Genomic DNA, 22,396 nt, shown 5'->3' with positions numbered 1-22,396 from the left:
CCTCACAGGGAGGAGGCTGTGGTGAGAAGACTAATGACAGCTGAACAGCCAAGGAAAAGTAGGAGTTGAAGAGGATCAGCCTTACTACTTGTGAAATGAATTCCTTAAGATAAGAAATAGCTGTTTGGGTAGAACTGACTTGGATTGGAGCCCTAGATGGATATGTAGGGAGGTGGTGACTTACCTGGCAGGGGAGGAAGCATGTTTGCCTTCAGGGAAATGCTTATCCTAATTCATGAGATTCGTAGGTATTTCAAAAAATTCATGGAAAGTAGAATTCAAAGATAAGCTTCTTTTAGTACAAAACGTTTTGAAGCGCATGGCTTTTTCATAACACGCATTTCCACAACATTTCTAACTACCTGTTGTATATGTTGAGGACCCCCATTCCTCCCCAGGAGTCCCAGGCCCTGAAATGAACCATGGGTGCCTCGATCCTTCTTTAGATATTGTTGGTATGGGCCTTTATAGCCTATGAGACAAGTTGCTGGGTTCTCTCTTTCCCGTGGGTGAAAGCAAAGTCCAAGAGAATTTTCAAAACTTGACAAAGCAGGAGAAATCTTTAATTTAGGTGAGGCTGATAGAGACTCTCTCACATTCTCAACCTCAACCTGCAGGGCAGAAGGGCAACTGCACAGAGGTGAAATAATGGACACCAGGACAGAAATCTGACCTCCCAACAGGCCACAAGCAATGTAACACAAGTGAGGGACAGCCCGAATCTGAGGGTGTACTCCCACGTGATGGTAAGGCACGCCTGAAAGAAGGTGTCACCAGAAGAACTGATGTTTAGAGCCACGAGCCTTACCCCAGAGCCCTTCGTGGCCATGACCAGAACTGGTCCTGGAAAATTCAGTCAGTTAACAAGATACTATTGAGTTGTTCCTCATTCTACTTCATCCAACGCCTTTCCCAGCCTCCCTTCAGTGATATGCCTTTCCTATTGGCTTCAGGATGGAATTCAGTGATCTTGTGCCCTGTGGGGATATCAGAGACTCAGCTTCCAACAGACAAGTTTCCTTATCTATGAAGTGGGGAGGATCCTGAGCCATAAGCATTAAATGAGATCCACCCATGCATAGGGAGACCATAGTATCCTCTGGATGCAAAGCACTCCCACTTTTTACCTGGCATTCAATTCAATTAGCACCTCATTTCACTCATAACCACACCCCAGTGTTGATACATTAATTACATATTAAGCTCCTAACATGCAACCTGGCAACAAACAGGCATCAGGTTTTACCCAACCCTTTTTTACTCAAACATGCTGTCAGAATCTTCATTCATATCAAAGTGGAAATCTTTGACAACATGTAAATCTTAAACTAAAGGGCTATCTCTCTAGTGGTGGAATCTCAGGTCCCAGTTACCAGTCTGGGAAGATCCTGCGGGAGGAGGGGGGTGGGGATTGCACCTGCCATGCATAAGACTGACCCCCAGTGGCCATTCTGAGCTGTGTGATTATTCTCAAGCCTTAATTGTCATCCCCATCCACACCACTAGATCATTCCCAAAAGCTGGAGAGACACCATCAGAAGCGAAGGGTCAGACACTGGTCTCAGGCAAGTAGCAATTCAGAGGTTTCTCCCTGCACATGTATTGCTGGTGCTCCCTGTATCCCTGGAACAAAAAGTACAGAACACAAATCATCTACAACTTGCCAAGTGTAGCTAACTACCTCCCTCTGACATTTTCAAATGAATACTACCAGATTACTTAAAACTATAAACACACCATTTTGCTGATGGGGGCTTCTACATTGAAAGCATTGTTACATTACAGGAACTAAGAAAATAATAGGCCTAATCTTTTGGAGCCTGATTTATGCAATATATTATTTAAAAGTTACAACTGGGGTAGTCATGTGCTACAGCAGTTATGTCACTGCTTGGGACACACGCATCCCATCCTGAGGTGACTGATTCAAGTCACAGTGACTCTGCTTCCAATCCAGCTTCCTGCTGATACACAGCCTGGCAGGTAATGGATTATAGCTCAGGTACTTGGGTCCCTGCCACCAATGTGGGAGACCTGGTTTGAGTTCCTGGCTCCTGGCTTCCACTGTACCCAGTCCTGGCTATTGTGGGCATTTGGGGATTGAATCTGCAAATAGAAGATCTCTCTCTGCCTTTCTAGTAAAACGAAAAAAAAAAAGTTTTAATTAAAGCTACTATAAATGAAAATTCTTCTACAAATATGAATAGAATACCATCACTGCATATGAAATTACTTTACCCTCTGGTGGACACTGAGGTGTTGTGTATCTCTGGTTGTCCATTAGTATTTCTTTCCTGAAGGTCTACTACATGCCAGCACTACTATAAGTTCTGATGATATGAGAAAGAAGACAGCCCAAGATCTCTACTTACTTTACACAGATTTCTATACATATATCTTAGATTACTTCTTTAGAATACATTTCTAGAAGCAAAGATAATGAGCCAAAGGGTCATACAGATTTAATTTTAAATGTCTTTAAGTACAGCGTAACAGTGCCCTTTCCTCTTACAGATAACCACTTTCTAACAACTTCTGAGTCTGACAGGTGGGCCATCATCAGTGAGAAGGCCTGAAGGTGAAGTTCCCAAAGAGGTATGCTCTACTTAAAGTCAACCAAAACTGGAGGAAAACACTCCAGGTTTATCACACAGTTACAAAATAAAAGGGGTGGTTAAGCACTGGCTTCAGAGCCAGACGGGATCATCTTTCAGTCCTGACTCGGCCACCCACTGGGGAGTGGCTCTGGGAAAGCTATGCATCTCTTCTCTGCTTGAGTTTCCTCATCTGTGAAGTGAGAACAATAACACTGCCCACCTCAAAGCACTGCTGTGGTGGTGATCTGAGTTAAAAGCACACAAGGCACTTAGAACAGTGCCTGGCATGTATTAAGTACTCATTATGTCATTTTCAAAGTAGTATCTAATCTAGCTAACTTGCTAGAGCACAGCCAGTAACTAAAGAAAAGTAAATCTAGTTCTACAATTTCCAAAAATGATTCACTTGCTGATCCAGAAACACTATAAAGGAATATCATAAATTAGATCTGAACTCTGACCAAACTTTAGGTTTTATCTCCTTCCCATCACTTACAAGATAACTCAGTTCGTTACATAAGACTTGAAGCAGCACCAAACCCTTCATGGTCTTATGACCAGGAACATCCTCTACCTCCTCAGATGGAACATGACCATCTTTTCAACTGATACCAAGACCCAGAGAGCAGAATACGAAAAACATCTTGCTTCGGGGTCTTTTTCTGAAGAAACAATCTCAACTGTCCAAAGTTCTCAGTCCCACTGGCTTGTAGGCAAGCACCAAAATCTAGAGAGATTTGCCATTGTGAGTCACGGGACAAACTTCTGACTGAAGGCAGATTTCGACAGAAGCTGTCAAGCACTGAGTTCTGATGTTTATTCATTGAATAGCGATTAATGCCATCAGCGAAGACAAGCCAGCAGGCACCCATGTTAATGAAACCAGGCTATTTTAAACATTCCCCCCATTCTAATTATTCCTTCTTATAACTCTTACAATCTAAAAATAGCTTTGATCTGTCCATTGGGGACCACTCCAAGTGGATGTGGAGAAGTTTAATTAGATTGCCTCAAGCAAGAGTGTTATTCTCCAAGGCTTTAATACTAGTGTTAATTCCAGGACTGAGGTCCAACTCCCGTGGATGTGTGGTGTCTGCCAAGGCGGAGGATGACATCTTCTGCAGAATCCCAACACCAGGGGAGGCTGGATCAAAGGCATCTGCAACTGGCTTCGTGTTTACAGAAAGACTCTCGGGCTCTTAAAAAACCATGAGTCAAATACACTTAACCCTTTAACACAGCAAGTATTTGATATGCTTAGACCCCAAATTCAAACCAGAATTAACAATACTGCACCTGATACAAACACCTGAAACATATGCATATACCACTTCCTCAAGCTGTCAGTTGGCCTGAATTTATCTCACTTTTGTGAAGCAACTGCCAGGCAACTCATTAAGCTCTTTGGCAACCTAGAGTGTTGATGTATCTAAGCAACCCACTGCTGATGAACATGGAAAATTACTCTTAAGTTTTGTTACTCAAAACACTCTAAATTCTTAGCTGTATCTCTTCATACTCAGTCATCCAACCATTTATTGAACCAGCTCTCATTAAGAACCTATTACGAGGGGCCGCAATCGTGGTGTAACAGGTTAAGTTGCTGCCTGCGATGCCAGCATCCCCAATGGGTGCTAGTTCAAGTCCCAGCTGCTCCACTTCTGATCCAGCTCCCTGCTAATATACCTGAGAAAGCAGAGGAAGATGGCCCCTGCCACCCACATGGGAGACGGGAAGAAGCTCCTGGCTTCAGCCTGGCCCAGCCCTGGCACTTGTAGCTATTTGGGGAATCAACCAGTGGCTGGACAATCTCTCTGTGTGTCTCTCCCTCTCTGTGTAGCTCTGATTTTCAAATAAATAAAATAAATTTTTAAAAACAAAAATAAAATTTAAAAAAATAATCTATTTTACAATTGGTGACTAAGTCAGATAAGGTACCCAACCTAATGGTGCTCATAACCTTGAAAATTTGCCAAATATTGTGTGAAAATCAATTGCTGGAAGTTTATTGCTGAGTCTGGGTCTCTGAATGCACACGGTTATACTGCCTCACCAACAGTCAACCACATACCATCATTCTATCTTAGCCAATTTAACAGGCAGAACATGTTACGTCAGGTTGTTTTCCTAATTAGCAGTAAAAATTACCACTTTCCAAAATATTTATTGACTGGTTATAGTTATTTAGTGAGTCATCTGCCATGTCATTTAGTCATATTTCTGTTAACATTATTATATATAGACCTCTACATACCTCTATCTATTTTTCAATTGTTTCCCCCACACCCATAGATCACAGCATTTTGTAGATTAAAGAAACTAACCTTTGTCAGCAAATAATTCTACACACTTGTGGTTTCTCATGATTTTCTTTGAGATTCTTTCTTTGGCTGTGATAAAGATCTGTTTGACTCATATATAATAAATTTGATCTTTATATTTATGTTTCTGCCTTCATTATAAGTTCAGAGACATTTACATCCCCCAAGTTACATTTTTTAAATGTTGATCAAGCTTTCCTTCTCATTTAGATGTTTCATTCACTCAGGATTATGATATGAAGTGAAACACAGGATAGAGTTATATATTCCCCAAATTCAACCAGTTGCTTGAGTTTTTTGTAAACTTTCCAAGTGTGTCTACTGGTGTCCAGAGACTCAGCCCAAATGGGGCCTCATTCAGCAGTCCACAGCATCAAATGACCGCCAGCGAAATGACCACAAGGCAATAAACAGGTTCCATCAGAAATTATGGAGGAGAGAGCCAACTATTTTCCCTATGAGAGATATTATTAAGAAAAGTATTTTGTCTCAAGGCTATGACAAGGGGGTCAAATACTATTAGAAAAATCAGAGACTTATTTACTCTGAGCCAGTAGTCAAGAATGGTAAGAAATAAGAAAGATACAAATGCCAGGTGGGAGTATAAGATTGAAACTCATTTTTAAAGCTCAAGACTAATTTTTGTCATGAATATACTTAAATGTTAATATATTCAGATGTTAACTCCCTGAGCCAGGACAAAACTTCCATGACCTTTCCCCAGGTTAGAGCTCTGACAACCTGGCCAAATTGCCAGTTTGAAGAATTGTGCACAGGGGATTATGTTCTCTTGCTTGACTTGGAATCATCTCTAGGCCTAGGAAATAGAGATCACTGGCGACCAGTTACTGCCCTGGATATAGGCAGAAGGATGGACTTAGGGTACAGAGATGCTACCAACTGGTCTTTGGATGTCCCATCTCTAGGATGACTTTTTTTTGCTCTTGGTCTTCAGAAACACAATGGCCCATGTCTGACATACATCTTAATAGCTCCCTATCCAGCTCTTCTCTTTTATTTTTCAGATAGAGAGCATCTTCTATGTGCCAAAGTCTCTAATACAGCTGCGTTACTGTGATGGACAAGACAGACAAGAAAGAGAAGGCCCTGAACTCATGGGGCTTACATTCTACAACAGTGGTTGGGAAACTACAGACTACAGGCCAAATCTATCCCATCGCCTATTTCTGTAAGGTCCAACAGCTATGATTTTCAAAAAAATTAACAGAGTATTTCATGACATATGATACGCATTCCAAATTTCAGTGTTCACAATAAAACTTATGTTGGAACATAGCCAGATCTGCTTACTTATGTATTGTTTAATTGGGTCCATTCACATTGAAGTTGTAGAGGTGGGAAGTTGTGAGAGAGTCTGTACACCCATAAAGCCTAGAATCTGCTCTACTCATTACTGTTGTAGAAGGCAGCAGACTAAACAGGAAAGTGAGCAAGTTGGCGAGCAACTCCAGGGGACATCACAGAGTGAGATGACAAAGAGGAACTGACAAGAGCTGTGAAGGAAGGAAGGCATCACTGGAGAGATGCAATTTGAACTGAGACCTAAAGGAGGAGCAAAAAGCGACTCGGGAAGGAACACGGAGGGGAAAATACAGGCAGCACAAACCTCAAGGGCCAAGACCCTTAGGCAGGAAGAGCCAGAAAACTATCATGAGTTAGGTGGGAGCTACTCTCCCTGACTGCAGTGTGGTGACACATTCTACAGGAGCGGGACCAGGAGCAGAGGGCAGCCAACTACTCCAGAGAAGGAACAAAGATGGCTCCACCCAAAGCAGTGTGGAAATGTGGACAGCTGATAGCGCTCAGATTTATAGTGGAGGTGGAGCCCACGAAACCTGGCACTAGATTGGATGTGGGCAAAGGAAACTGTCATGGGTAGGGGCCAAATTTCCAGCTTAACTAGGCTGATGGCACCATTGCCAAGATGGAAGCAATGGGGAGTTGAAGCTTGCATAGGAGTTGGAGGAGATATCAAGAATTTCTCTTTCAGGTGCCCAAGACAAGATGTCAAGTTGGAAGTACCATATAAGGGTTTGGAATCGACAGAGAGGCTGGGGACGGAGATAGGAAAGCTGGCACACTCACCTTCTGAGGCTATGTGCTTCAAATGACTTAACTGTGAAGAACCCACTCACGAACCAGCTGTTTTCCTGCCGACAGGCCTTGGGGCTTCTAAGGTAGCACAGCCAGAAGCTCCAACTATGCCCCACCCCTTCCAGCCTGATGTGCATCCATCTGGCCACCAGAGAAGCATTTATGAGTACCTTTCCCAGTCCTATTATCTCCTCCACTCACACATTCAGTCACCGCCTACAGTCCGCAGGCATGAAGGCACTGCACAGGAAGGCTGCCCGGAGGCAGGCTGAGTTCTCACAAGAGGTCACCACACCTCATTATACAGAGCTCATGGAAAGTGTTTCCTTCCCTACTTGAAGCAACACTAGGTCTGTGAAAGCCTACCTCCTGCTCTCAGCCAAGAGCTCGGCTTGGAATTGCCAGGGCAGTTAGGAGACAAGAAGGCTCCACAGACTTCTGTGAGCATTTTGACTCATTTGGGTCACTGAAAACCCTTTAGGAAGGTCACCTCTCCAGCAATGCTGGCCCTGGCTCCCCATCTTCCTGGCAATCCCTATGCTGCAAATATGCAAGCATAAAATTACCCAGTGTGTACCCACTCAAATCCCTTCTGCATGCGTTCAAATTGCAAGGACCTCCCCCCGTCATTTGCATGCAAGTATTTATCAAGTCCCAGGATCCAGTTGCGGAACCATGTCATCAGTCTGTACCCTTCCCACCCAAGGCACTAAATGAAGACATCCCAAATGCCAGCAAAACATCAATGACCCTGTTGACAAATTTCAAGGTTGTATGTTGCCATGGAAATGCCACGTGCTCGAATCTAGAAGTTGGTGGGGTTCCTGGACTGGTTTTTCTCCCAGGTGACTGACTGCCTGACACTCAGCATCCCCTCCTTCGGGTCAGGTCCCTCATCCGTGGCAGGAGGAGCTCGCCCTGTGTCAAAAGGCTTTCAATGAGCACGGGGAAGGGCTGTGCTACCAGAGTACAGACCCTGGCAGGCAGGTCCCTGCTTTCAAGGACAGACACAGCTCAGTTCTGGCTCGGAGATGGGACTGCGCTCAGTATGCTCAGAGCTGAACGCAGCTCACGAATGACCTCATCTCACCCAGCCATTCTTGGAAAGAGGCACTTTCACTACTCCACTGTAACACGTGGGAAAACTAAGGTTGTCAGGAGGTCACATACACAGAAAATACTAAGTGAAGTGGGCACTTCATCCCAGGAAAGCTGAATTCTGGCACCCTTGCTCTTCAACCTTGGAAGGGCCTCCGAGTCACATGTGGCTTCCACGGAGGGTGCAAGCTGTGACTTTAGTGCCAACATAAGGCTAGCTTGTGCCCTAGGGCCCTCAGCTTGTCCGTCTGGTAGGTATGTGCTCTCTTTCTCAGCCTCTCTGGACCTCAGCTTTCCCACAGAGTAGTTCAGGATGTCCAACACAGGAGGACCCCTGAAAGCCGTCAAGGCAAATCCTCTCATTTCAGGTGAGGGGAACTGAGGCAGGCAGCAGTGAGATGGCTTGGTCAAAGGCTCTCCAAGAACTGGCAGGAGAGCCACACCAGCATCTCAGGGACAGTCCAGCCTCATAGTCTCACTCGTCCCCACTACCCTTCTCAGGCTTTCTTTCCATTTTTAATGGAAGAGAGAACTGGAGCTCAGATCAAGGAACCAGCTGAACCCAGGCAGAAAACAGCAAAATTGGAACTTGAACCATTTGTTGCTATGGCAATATGGAAATTAGTTGAAAATATGGATTTTTGGAGTCAGAGGGAGTTGGATGTGGATGCTCCCAGCTGTGACCTTACATAACTGACCTTACATCTGCAAATTGGGAAAAATGCATCACCATGGTGTCCTGATCAAGCCATCATAGGTAGGGGACACCAGCACACAAAAGGCTTGGGCCCAGAAAAACAACAAGCACTCCACACATGGCAAACACTTATGGAACAATCACTGGGCACTAGGTGCAGTTACAAGCGCTTTCAACTTTCTTTATCACCTCCTCAGTGGAACTTACAATCCCACTTTTCAGACAGGCAAACTGTCATCAGTTTCTCATTCGAATTGTTCAGCTGTTCACTGATGAAGCTGAGATTCAAACCCTGTGCATTTCAGTTCTGGACGCCCAGACTCTTGCTAGCAAAGCTGTACTGTCTGCACCTGCTTTCAGCGCTGTGGTTAAACAGGTCTTGGGAGGGTGAGGCTGGCACTCTCTCTACCTAACAGCGAGGTTGTCCCTCAAAGCAAAACTGCAGGGATGAGCACAGACGGACACCACAGACTAACAGGATGTTCTGTGCATGGCTGCCAGCCCTGCCCAGATACAATCTCAACAGCCCAGAAGGCCAATATGAGCAGGCCTGGATCTCCACCCTCACAACCCAGCTTCAGGCGAAGGTCCTCGGGAAGAGATAAGCTCATATTGGAGTGGCCTTTGTGGTAGGATCAATGTCTGTCTAGAGAAAGCTTAGCTTTTGGGAGACCCCCAGTAGGCGGGATTAGAAGAGTCTGCCTGCCTCACTGTAAATGACTACTGGACTCCAAAGCCATAAGACCAACCTCACCTAGAACACCTGCCTTCTCTGCCACACTCTGTATCGCTGTCTTCTCTCCCCAGCGTGTGTCTTCTCCAGCACCATGTGCTACACGGCTGCTCCTCCTCCGCCTGATCTCACTGCCCATTTCCACCGGCTGGTGGCCCTCCCCTGTGCCTCACAGAAACGAGGGAGCAGAGAGCTGGAGGTGGGTCTTCTGTTTTGGCTGACATGCATTTGCATCACATCTTCCCAAAGTTAGAGACAGTTGGACGCACATTAGATTTGCACTTTTCTGACCATACAAGGGGACTTCAAAGAATTTGAGCAAAATGGAATTAAAAGGTAAGTTTATTTGGGGACCAAAACTTTTGAAATCTATGCAAGCTGGCGCCGCGGCTCACTAGGCTAATCCTCCACCTTGCGGTGCCGGCACACCGGGTTCTAGTCCCGGTTGGGGCGCCGGATTCTGTCCCGGTTGCCCCTCTTCCAGGCCAGCTCTCTGCTGTGACCCGGGAGTGCAGTGGAGGATGGCCCAAGTACTTGGGCCCTGCACCCCATGGGAGACCAGGATAAGTACTTGGCTCCTGCCATCGGATCAGCGCGATGCGCCGGCCGCGGCGGCCACTGGAGGGTGAACCAACAGCAAAGGAATACCTTTCTCTCTGTCTCTCTCTCTCTCACTGTCTACTCTGCCTGTCAAAAAATAAAAAATAAATAAATAAATAAAATAAAAAGAAATCTATGCATAACAAGGGGTCTTTTAAAAGCTCAAGGAAAACACATGTCATGAAAAAGCTATACATGGATTTCAAAACTTTGGGGCACCTAAATACATTTCTCTTTTAATTCTGTTTTGCAAAAATGTTTTGAAGTGCCCTCATAGCTCCCCTTTCTGGTTTCCTTGCCATGAGTCACACAGAATCCACGTGGGTACTGTTCTCTCCCTGGGCTCCTGTACTCACACACACGTGCTCACAACTCCAACTTCACCATCATGCACCATGTATGCGCACAGCTGCAAAAGCCACCTGTCCAAGACACACAGATGGGCAGGGACAGTGGAAGTCGCTAAATTGCGTGGGACTTTGAATGAGATAACCCCCAGAGTCGTGACCAAGGTTAAGATGCTCTGCTTCCCCCAGCATTAGCTGAAGTGCTAGGATCGCATGAGCATCCTGCCTGCAGGTGAGGAATTGGTAATGATTAAGGTTAAGCCCTCGAACTTCACAAGTAGCTCACTGGAGCCCTGTCACAGCCCTCTGTTATAACAGCATTCTTCCCTTAATGGGGATGGGGGAACTGAGGCACAAAGAGTTTGAGTAACTTACAAGGTCACACAAACAGTTTAGAGCAACCCTGGGCTGTGAGCCCAGGCTGCCGGCCTCCAGAATCTCGTTCTCAAAACTCTAAGCAGCTCATCCTAAGATGATCCACAAAGACAGAGACCTGTTCACGAGATGCAGAGGCACGGCTTAGAATCCAGCCTGCGACATTAGCAATAAAGCACACCGAGTTTCAAGCTGACTCAGCTGCTCTGGTCCACACACTGCGCTAACGGCCAAAGCCTTCCCCAGTCTTGCCACTTTGCACTGTGTCCCCTTTCTTTCCAGAAAAGAGCCCATGCTGTCTCCTACATCCAAGCCTTTGAACACTTCGCTCCTTCAGCCTGGCACACACGTACCTCGCCCTCTGCCTACATCACCCCTACTCACCCTTTAAGACTGAAAACTGAGGGGCCAACCTTGTAGCACAGCAGCAGGTTAAGCTGCAGCCTGCAGCATCAACATCCCGTGTGAGTGCTGGTTCGAATCCTGGCTGCTCCACTTCTGATCTGGCTCCTGCTGATGCACCTGGGAAGGCAACCGAAGATGGGTCAAGGACTTGAACCCCTCCCGCATATGTGGGAGACCTGGATGGAGATTCCAGCTCCTGGCTTCGGCCTGCCCGAATGGCTCCGGCCATTTCAGGAATGAACCAGCAGATGGAAGATATTTCTCTTCACAACTCTGCCTGAACTTAAACCCCCCAGATGCCTTGGCTGACCCAACCTGGTATCTGTACCTCTCCTGCACATATGAATACCAAGCTCAACTCTCCAGCCTCTGCTTGTGTCATAGCCATGCTGGAAGGGATTAGGAATATGTTGGCCCTGTCTAGACTGCCAGTCCCAAGGGGAAAGAGATGAGCCCTGTATCTGGCATGCAACAACAATTCAATAAATTTTTAGTGGCAGACTTTAAGGGTAATGGGAGCTTACAGCTGCCCGAGTGTGACTCAGGCAGAAGATTCCTGTTTTCTTTTGGTTCCTCTATGGTGCTTTGTTCTCTCTCACCACTGGGCCTTTGTACATGCTTTTCCCAAGTCTGAAACACTCTTTAATGACCACCTTTTAAAATCTAGTCTCTTGATTCCAAGCTTTGGTGAGGATATCTTATTTTAAGCTCTCATAGCTCCATGTTCTTTCCCTTTGATGTAGAAGTTCCCAAAATGGGTATCCTGGGTCTCTGGGAGATCCCGAGACCCTTTGAAGGGAATCCACAAGGTTGGAACCGCTCTCTTAAGTTACTAATCATTAGGAAAACACAATTCAAATCATAGCGAATACTCAATCGACCCTCTGAAATGAGTGAATCAAAGCCCCAGTGACAGACCTGAGGACCTAAGTGCATGCCTCAGACAAATCCCATCTTGCCAGGGGCAGCTTTTAGCTCTAAATGCCCTGCCTGAGAAGGGGCTGTGGAAGGGTCCCCTTTGGGTAGGAAGTGGGAAGCAGCAGCAGGGGCAACCCCTCCTCTGGAACAAAGAAAAACCACCAGGCCCAACACGGTGCTAAACTGTGCAACTTCCCACTGGGCTCTGCGTTCCTCCTATTTCTCACAAACGCATCTGGAAAGCATTAGGAAGGGGTCAGGCTGGTTTGGAAAATGTTTGGGTAACGCTGGACATGGGAGGTGGGGCTGGAAACCTGTGCAGAAGAGCATGACCCCTGCTGGAGTTCATGGTCATGGCTGGACTGCCGCTCCCACTCCTGCCCTGCCCGTCAGGAGTCCTTGGCTCCACCTTCACCCCTCAGAGACCCTGTTCCAGACTTGCTGTGGTGAGGAGAGAGCTGTCCCCATCTCCCAGTTATCCGTCTCCCATGGCCTCTCTTGACTCTAACCACAAAGTCCACCCAGGCCCTGCTCCATGGATAATAATTATAATAGAAGTAACAGGAACCCATACATCATTATTTCCCATCTAGTGAGCCCTCCTGTACCAGGTAAGGAATTGACACACACACACTCTCACTTTCCCCTGGAATAAGCCCTCAGATCTTAAATACTCAAGTTCCCATTTCACAGACAAGCAAACTGAGGAGCTAAAAGGTAAGTTGACTCCCCCATGGTCATAAAGCTGAAATTCAAGGCAGAATGACCGGACTCCGAAGTTGTCTTCGTAACCTCTCCACCACACCAATAGCCCAGGAAGACAAAACCAGACTGGAAGCTAATTCCTTTTCTCCCAAATCAAAGAGGCCCAGAAGTTTGAGATGGGGGGAAGGTTCCTCCCTGTGGCACCTGGTTGCCTGTGATGAGGAGCTGCTAGTTGCTAAAATTGAGTTTCCTCTCCCTTCTGTAGGTCCCAAATCAAATCTAGTTTTCAAATTAAATTTCCAACACTCTCCCGGTGAGTTAACACAATGGAGCAGCTACAATAAAAAAAAAAAATCCATTTCCTTAGCCCAGCCTAGCCCCTGAAAGAGAGCAGTCCTTCAGAATAAAGACATGTTAATGTTATTTTTTCTTTAAAGAAAAAAAAAGCACCACTTCTTTCACATGGTAATATCGCTGAGAAATCCTGGGTTAATGTTCAACTCTGGGCGTGCAGTGGAGCCCAGCCCAGCCTAGCAGCTCTGCAGAGCAGAGAGCGAAGAGGCCGGTCAAGGGGCCTCCTGCTCAGGCTCCAAGTCAGAAGAATCAAGACTCCTCGGTGGCATTCACGGAGGGGACAAACTGGAACCTCAGGGACAGACCAGCCAACTTTACACAGTTGTTCTCTGGGTCAAAACCCTGGCTGAGCCTCCTGGGACTCCCGGTGCCTGGCCAGCCCTCACTGAGATACACTGGGTGAAAAAAAAGAAAAATACGAACTATCTCAATCCGAATTTCCATATTGAAATGATATTTTTGGTATTTTGCATTAAATAAGATGCATTATTAAAATCATATCACCCATTTCTGCTTGCTGTTTTTAATAGGCTACTGAAACCTGTAAGGACCCATGGCGCTGGCATTATTTTGTCACTTGACAGCCCTGTCCTGGCTGCAGGGCACGGTCACCCCAGGGGCCAGCCCTGGACACAGCCACACCTGGATTTCCGTCGTCCTCCACCCCCTCAAGCCCAGCCAGCACCACTGATAACCCCGCCTTCCTGCTCTTCCAGCTTGCCCCTCCCTTGCTCCAGAGTTCTGCTCTCCAACCCAGGTCACCCAAGCCACCCTTCCCAGCCTTCCAGGCCACCCTGGTGGATTCCCTGGCCCCTGTCCCGACCTCAGGAAGGGAATCCTGGCAGCTGTCTCCATCCTCCTTTCATCCCTTCCCCCTTCCTGGCACCCAGGGCCTCAGACAGAGAACAGCCCCTCCCCACTGCAGCCCCCACTCTTACAGGTCTTTGCCTTCAGAAGTTTGCACGTAATTGTTCCTTCCCCACCTCTTTAATGAGCTCCTGGCTCCTGGGGTGCAGGAAACAGGAGCCCAGACTTGCCCCTCTGTCTGGAGCCAGTTGCTGCCTGGCCACACCCTCCTCACCCCAGTGCTAATGCCCAACAGGTGTGGGCCCAGGAGCCCAGCCTGAGCCCTGAGCTGCACACCTGTCAGGCATTGCCATGGGGCAGGGCCACGGGGAGGGCATGTTCCCTGCTCCTGCGGGTTCTCCCCTGGAGCTGCTCTGAGAGGACCCACCTCCCCACCTGCGCTTGCAGAAGCCAGGCTCGTCCTCTCAGAAGCCTCTCCCCGCGCCAGGCTCCTGTTCACCAGCCCACCACGGCCCAGCTCTCTCTCAGGAATTCCAGGAGCACTTGCTGTGGACCACAAGGACCTTGCTTGTGCGAGGCCTTTGGTATTCACCAAGCACTTTCATCTGTGGCGTTTAGCCCGTGCAGCAATCTCACGTGACAAGAATCATTTCCGGTTCACAGAGGAAGAAACCAAGGAGGCTCCCAGAGATAGAGGAACTTGTTCAGCTAGGCTCTGAGGCCACCAAACGCCCAGGCTAGTTGGGGCTGTAAGAAGAGCGGCGATGGACAAGAGGGTGACTTTCAGCTTTTCCACTGCAAGGTCTGTGTCTGAAAGCTTCTTAATCCCTATGTGCCTCAGTTTCCTTGTTTGGGAAAGGGAGTAGTTAGCTCGAAGTTGTGAGGAATTAGTTGGTGCAGGAATGTTCCTTTTGAAAAGCTTTTGTTCGCTTGAAAGTGAGGGAGTGTACTCCCATGTGTCAATTCCACAAATGCTCAAAATGGCTGAGATGGCCAGGATAAAGCCACGAGCCAGGAACTCCACCCGGGTCTACCAGACAAGTGACAAGGACCCAGCTAGAGCCATCACTGTGGCCCCCCAGGGCGCTCAGCAGAGGGGAGCTGGACCTCCAACCCAGTACTCAGGATCTTGAACCGCTACATTGAATGCCCGCCCTAAGAAGGGCACTTGGAGTGCCTACAGGTGCCCAGAAATAAGCGCTCTATCAACAGCAGCTGCTGGCGTGCAGGAGTTCCCAGTGGCGTTCACTCTGCTGTGAGCTCCTGAGCTGCAGATGTGCGTGCTGGGCCAAGTCTCTTGTGATGCCTGTGATGACGACAGAAAGACAGAAGGGTCTGGGGGACACAGTTGAATGTTGTATCCCCTCAGAACTCCTGTGCGAACGCCTGAATGTGAGGATGTCTGCAGCCAGGGCTTCGGGGAAGTGACTGGGGTTGGATGGCGTCCTGTGAATGGGGACCTCTTAGAGGGATTCATGCTCTTAAGAGACCAGAAAGCTTACTCTGTCCTCCACTACTTCCCCCCAGGTGAGGGTACAGGGAGCACTGGGCCATCTGCGAGCCGGGCAGAGAGCTTGCCGGGAGAAAGCCACCCATGCTGGGGTCTCAGGCCTCCGAGACTGTGAGGAGGGATGTACGGTGTGAGCCCCTGGGTGGGGGGCGTTTTGCTATGGCAGCCGGGGCCTGACAGTCAGGGGTCGCTCTGCTCTTGCTCCTTGTTTAGAGAAGCCCCCAAAGTGAGTACAGGGGCTTCCCCAGCTACACGGGAATCACCAAAACACAGCGTTCCTCCGCATGAGGAATGATCAAGGCAGGAAATGGTCTTCACACCACCATTCTTGGATCCCTTACCAAGAACAAACCGGGTCCTGTAAGAGAAGCAAGTCCCAGGGGCCCATCGCCCAGGACATGGGCCATACAGGGTGCTCCACCCGGAGCCTTCACGCCTCACGGAGTCCAGACCATGCTTTAAAAAACAACCACCACAGAATTCCTCTTCCTTATTCCAAAAAATAATAGCTTGCACTGTAGAAAATATGCTCAAGTATAAAGAAAAAATGCCATGTCCTCCTATCCAGAGCCGCTCCTTGTGGTGCATGCCCTTACCACCGCCCCCATATTTGTAAGGCCTTTATGAAGAGCAAAACCTTCTTTAACATTCTTTTTATCTCTAAACTCACGCTGCATATACCCTTCTGTGGCCTGCCTTTCCTCTCAGTATTAGATGAGAACTGTTTTCCCTTGTCATTAAAATTCTTCGTAAACCACATTTTAAGGGCAGAATAATACCTTATCATCTGGGTGCACCATAACCATTTCCCTATTGTCAGACATGGAGGTTGTGTCTCATATTGCACTACCATAAATAATACTGCAATCAACATGTCGCTCCATAAAGTTTTATTCACCCACCTAGCCCTGATGACTTCCTTATGATGGGTGCCTGCAAACAGGATGGCTGGGAGTGACTGCATGAGCCATTCGTGATCCATCCTGACAGGCCTGTGTTGGAGAATACTCCTCTCACCATCTGTTCACCAGCACTGAGTAGTGTTTCTTCTTAATTTTTTGATAATGTATGATAATACCCCACCAATGAGGAAAACCTGGCGCTTGAATTTTGATCATCTGGCTTTGGAGGAAAAAAAAAAAAAAAACAGGAGAAATGCTTTATGAACTCAGCATCTGAGAAAATTAGACACTGGTTTTTTGGGTTTTTTTTTTTTTTTGGAAGATTTATTTATTATTTGAAAGCAGAGTTAGGAGAGACAGAGAGTGTCCATTCTCTATGGCTGGCTGCAGTGGCTGGGGCTGTGCCAGGAGCCCAGAGCTGCTTCCGGGTGTCCCACGTGGATACCAGGGCCCAAGCACTTGGGCCATCCTCCACTGCTTTCCCAGGCACATGAGCAGGGAGCTGGATCAGCTGAGACTCAAAGCAGCGCCCATATGGGATACTGACACTGCAGGCAGTGCCTTAAACAGCTATGCCACAATGCTGGCCCCAGGCATTTGTTTTTAAGAAATGCTATGCTACTCTGTTGATCTTCAGTTTGTGACACTAACTTGTGGCTAACAAAATAAATAAAGCAGAATTTTGAACAATCCAGCTTTATAGAAAAGTTCAGCAAAAGCAGAGACAAAATCCTATTTTATTGCTTGGCTCTTTGTCATCTGCTCTTAATATGAGAAACCACATTTGTTCTTTAACCCTGTGAAATCATGTTATTCCCAGTGTAGACAGGGAAACTGAGAAGGGGTTTGTAATTGATCTAGAACACTGGAGCAGTAGTTGGTACAGCCAGGAATAGAACCCACATCTGCTCCAGGTCAAACACTACCACCCTCGGCTGCAGTTCCAATGAATGGCTGGGAATAAAGGTGGACTGTCTAAAGGTCAGCTCTTTAGTATAAAAGATAAAATGAGCCCCACACAATCTGCTTATTTTGCTAAATTCTTTGGAACTAACGTGCTAGAAAATTCTGTTCACAGCTAAAAACAAAACATTCCGTATTCTAGAGTTGTGATTTATGCTAAAGTACCTGGGGAAGCAGCAGAAGATGAGCCACGTATTTGGGGCCCTGCCATTCAAGTGAAGACTTGGATGGGGTTCCGGGCTCGTGGCTCCAGCCTGGCCCAGCCCCAGCCATTGTGACCATTTGTAGAGTGAACTCTCTAACTCTGCCTTGCAAATAAATAAATCTTACATATGTGTGAGTGTGTGTGTGTGTGTGTGTGTGTATGTGTGTATTTCCAAAACAAAAAGGGAAGAAGAAAAAGGCAACAAAAACCAATGCAAAATGACAACTATATAAAAGAAATAAAAAAGATAAACAGCTCACAATATGACAATGATCATAATCATCATCATGAAGCTCCCCCTGGCTTCCTGTCCCTTGGCTGCTGGCAGTGGTCTGACTTCTGTGGCTGGTTGGCACCATTCCTCAAGAACCACTGCTCAGTGGCCCATCTGTTTGCCTAAATATTGGTGGTCCCCTGCTCTTCCAGGTCAGAAATCTAAAGGAACCAAGCCCTCTGGGTCAATGAGTCATCTTTTGATCCTCCTGCAACCCCAGGCTTGTGAAGTCCTGACTGACTTAGACTCTTTGGGTCCTAGACTCTGTATTCAGTCAGTCAGCACTTTTGCACACACAACTAGAGAGTGGGTTCTGTCCTAGGGACACAGGAAATAACTCCTTGAAAGTCCCCAGCCAGACTGGGGAGCTGGCCTAGGAGACAGCTCCTGTTCCACCCTAGGGAATGAAGTGTGTGCTAACAAATTGCCAAGCTGTTGAGGAATCTTGGACCCTGAAAGCTAAAACAGGTTCCAACTTTAGGCATGAAGGTTACCCTTAATTAACAGACCCCTTTCCAGTGTTTTCCAAAGCTCAGTTTATTTCAGAGGCCAAAACACACACTAACACACATACATACATACATACATACACACACACAGGAGGTGGAGCAGAGGGTTGTGGGGGAAACACTTCAAGGTGGAGAATTCCCATCTGCTGGTTCACTCCCTCAAATGCCTGAAACAGTCAGGGTGGGGCCAGGCTGAAGCCAGGAGCTGGGAACTCAATCCATTCTCCCCTATGAGTGGCAGAAGCAAAGCACTTAAGCCTTCACCTCTGTCTTACAGGGTTCACGTTAGTAGGAAACTGGTATTAGGAGTGCAGCCAGGACTCGAACCCGGGCACTCCAATGTAGGATGCAGGCATCTTAACCACTAGTTAAACAATAAGTCAAACCCCCACCCACTGCCAACATTTCATGAGGGGTAACTGCAAACATCCCAATCGTTACTTTGATTTCAACATCACAAATACAACTTTCAATTATTTCAGAAAATTAATTTTCTGCATAAAAAAATTAGGGCAAGAAAGTAATCAAATTCAAGTAATTCTGCCACTTACAGATAATGACTATGATGCAGTGTTGTCTTTTTCTTGTACATGATTCATTTTGCCCCTTCATTTCCTTTATGAAATAGGACATCTGGACTGAGTGCACACAGATGACAACCCTTGGATACCAGCAAGCCAGGTACTGTAATGCTCTTTCAGTATCACGTTTATAGGATTAGCTATACATTTTCCACTAGTTTTAGTGCAAAGTCAACAATGCATGACATGGTAAGAGAAATACTTGCAAACAATTTCCCTAAAAAGCAAAGGAAGAAACTGTAGATATTCGTTGTCTGTTACTGCATAGCACATTGCCTCACTACTCCTAGGGGTCACAAAACCAAGTCCTGGAAATAATATTACCTGCAGAGGACATCGGTTTGTGTGTCCAATCGCCTTATTAAAATTCAGGCACAATGCCCTACACCTGATCTCTAGGAGGTGTTTTTTTGTATAAATGAGACTTCATACCTCTTGAACAGCAACTCTGCGTTTCTCCCTCTCCCCAGCTCTGGTCACTGCCATTCCACTCTGTGTTTCTCTGAGTTTAACTCTCTGAGCTACTTCACATAAATGGAATCACACAGTACTTGTCTTTCTGTGATAGGCTTCTTTCACTTAACATAATGTCCTGTGTGTTGATCTATTCTGTTTCCTAAGACAGAGTTTCCTTTTTAAGGCTGGAGAGTATTTCATTGCACATACAAGTATATGCCACACGTTCTTTAATCTTCTACCTCCTGATAACCGTTTGAGTTGCTTCCATGTCTTGGCTGTTGTGAATTACATTGTAATGAACATGAGAGTGCATGTATCTTGAAATCCTGACTTCAGTTGTTTTAGATAAATACTAAGCAATGGTCTTGCTGGATTATAATATAAATCTAGGAATTTTGCCCCCAGAAGTCAGGCTTTAGATACCATACTTCGATCCCCACCTCCAAACTGTGCTCTTTGGACAATGGGTAGGCCACTAGGCCAATCACATCCTCTTGCTGGGAACATGGTGTTCAAGCTGAGAGCCAGGGAGCAAGGTCACCCAGGGTGCAGATCCAGCACAGGTTTCCAAAGGGCTATTTCAGCCTCACCTGACGAGCCTAGAAAAACAACTTTCCAGGACTCAATCCAAGCATAATGGATCTGAATATCCAATGGAGGACCCTTAGGATCTGTATTTTATGAATTTCCTAGTCAATTATGAAGTTCTGTCAAATTTGTAAACCACAGCAAAGGCAAACTCACAAATTCCTGACCTGAGGTCCCCAGAGCCAACCTGATTCCTCCTTGGATTCCAGGAGACATCTCCACATTCTTCCAATGACTTTGCATCCTACTGTGTACTATAGCTGGGGCTGGCTTCTGCAACTGCAGTTGAATGAGAGAGTCCACAACCCCTGGCACTGTAGCCACCTGCGGAGTCATTGGCTCTACAATCTCTGCTGTTCTAATGCCCTTCTATAGAGTGTGTTCCCTTGTGTGGCTCTCAGACATCCAAGAAGGGGGGTCCCCAAGAACAAGACAGCTGATGGAGGAGTTTAAAATACCAAGTGATGGGGGGGAACCTGTGCGCTCTCGGATGTGTTTCTGGCTTCACTAAACCCACCCTCGACCTCAGGTGCTCATTCTAGTGAGAGGCAGTAAAGGTTGTATTTTCTCTTTTATATGTGTATTTTGTGTATCTAATGGATGTAAGGATGGTTCTAGGCTAATGCTATCCAGTAGAATTTTCCATGATAATGGAAAATCCTATAGTAGGCTATCATCTTGTGTTTATTACTACTGAGCCCTTGAAATGTCACTAGTTTTAGGACCTGAATATTTTAACTAATTTAAGTAGCCACACCCGGTTAACGGGTCTTGTTTTGGACAATGCAGTGCTACGTATTTTACCTAATTATGTCTGCAGGGTGGAAAGCACAAGCTTAGTTTTCTAGGTTAGGAAACTGAGAACACTCACATGCTGGACGTCACCAAATGAGAGAGGGAGAGGATTCAGATCCACATTCCGCAAGCGATACAACTGCTTCATCGACAACACACACACAGTGCGTGTAAGACTGAGATAGGGGATTAAGGAAGACTGAACATCCCATCTCTTGGGCATCAGCTCTGTTTTAGTTACAAGGCCAAAACAGAAAGGGAAGCCACGATGCAGGACACACACACTATCAATTCGGCATAACCATGCCGATGGGCCCGCCAACTGGCTTGGCGGGTGCCTCCAGCCGTCCTGGCTCGACACGGGCCTTGCGGTAGAGCATGTTTTATAGCACGCTGAAAACTGCAAGATAGCTCAGCCTCCAAGAACAAAAGTGATTGCAGGGTGAAGAGGGAAGGGGGCCAAGAGGCGGGGCTGCCCATTTCCCAGGGTGGACGGCACGTCGAACAAGCCACATCCAGGACTTTAAAACACCGCTCGGCTGGAAGACGGCCCCCGCTGCCGCCCCCGCTCACCGCGCCCCGGGAAAACTCCATTTCGAACAGTTACGGTCAGCCATTTAAATCACATTACGCTGTAAGTGGATATACAAATTGTCAGCCCTAATGAAATTTAGGAGGAAGCAGTGGGAGAGGTGAAAACACTTAGGACTGGTTTCTTGGTTTTCGAGACCCGGCTTCAAGTGGTTTAAGCTGCTCTCTGGGAACGCGCTTGGCGTGCGGTTTTGCTGCCAGCGTCTGGAGGCGAGGCGGGGAGTTCAGGCCGCATCTTCTGCCCCGATTCCCTCAGGAATTGTACCGCGAACTAGACCCCCATCTAGACAGTGAGCGCCTCGCGGAAGGCGAGAGGGTCTTACCCATTTCGGCCCCCCGCCCCGCGCTGAAGGACTTGTCACACACAGGCACCGAGAGGTGCGGAATGAAAGCCAAGCAGCTCCCACGCACGGCTTGCTTCACCAGCGTCAGAGGAGGTCCCCGGAAAAGAAGTCGACCTCTGCCCCGGAAGTGCTTCCGCCAACGACCAGGAACTGCTTCCGCCAAAAACCAGGGAGGCCAGAAGGGCGGCAGAGTGCAGAGTCAGACTCCGCCCTCCTTCCGCCTCCTGAGGCGATGCGCCAGGCAGTGTGTTGGACTAACCGATGAATTATCTGCCGGCAAATAATTTATCAGGCTTCTTGATCCAGGGCAGAAGGAGACTTGGCAGAAGTGAGGGCTTGCAGATTAAGATAATCATGTAATAGCTACCATTTGTTAGTGATGACGTCTGCCTGTCACTGCACAAACCCTGTCGAGAGTAATCCTCAGAAAACTCCTGCCCAGGGACTGGGGTTTGCCCCTTTCAGAGAGGAGCAAATGGAAGCTCAGAAAGGTCGAGGAACTAGCCCAAGATCACATAGGTCGTTTTGGTTGCAGAGCTGGTAGTTTTGCCAGTCCGAACACCCCTCCCCCCCTTCACAGAGTGCCCCTGGATGGCTTGGGAG

General features: G+C 47.2%; 1 long non-coding RNA gene across 1 annotated transcript in view; it reads right to left on the bottom strand.

Annotated features, from left to right (window-relative positions):
• Positions 1–21,907, bottom strand: part of LOC127492328 (uncharacterized) — a 201,104-nt gene extending 179,197 nt beyond the window's left edge. Inside the window, exons 1-2 of the long non-coding RNA XR_007921561.2 lie at positions 21,773–21,907; positions 11,268–11,405 (exon numbers count right to left, since the gene is read on the bottom strand). This is a non-coding gene — a long non-coding RNA (uncharacterized lncRNA). The remainder of the gene's footprint in view (positions 1–11,267; positions 11,406–21,772) is intronic.
• Between the last annotated feature and the right edge of the window lie 489 nt (positions 21,908–22,396).

The sequence above is a fragment of the Oryctolagus cuniculus genome, chromosome 10, assembly GCF_964237555.1.
Source record: "Oryctolagus cuniculus chromosome 10, mOryCun1.1, whole genome shotgun sequence".
Taxonomy (NCBI): Eukaryota; Metazoa; Chordata; class Mammalia; order Lagomorpha; family Leporidae; genus Oryctolagus; species Oryctolagus cuniculus.
The sequence above is the reverse complement of the archived record's forward strand: the minus strand, read 5'-3'. Positions and strand labels throughout refer to the sequence as shown.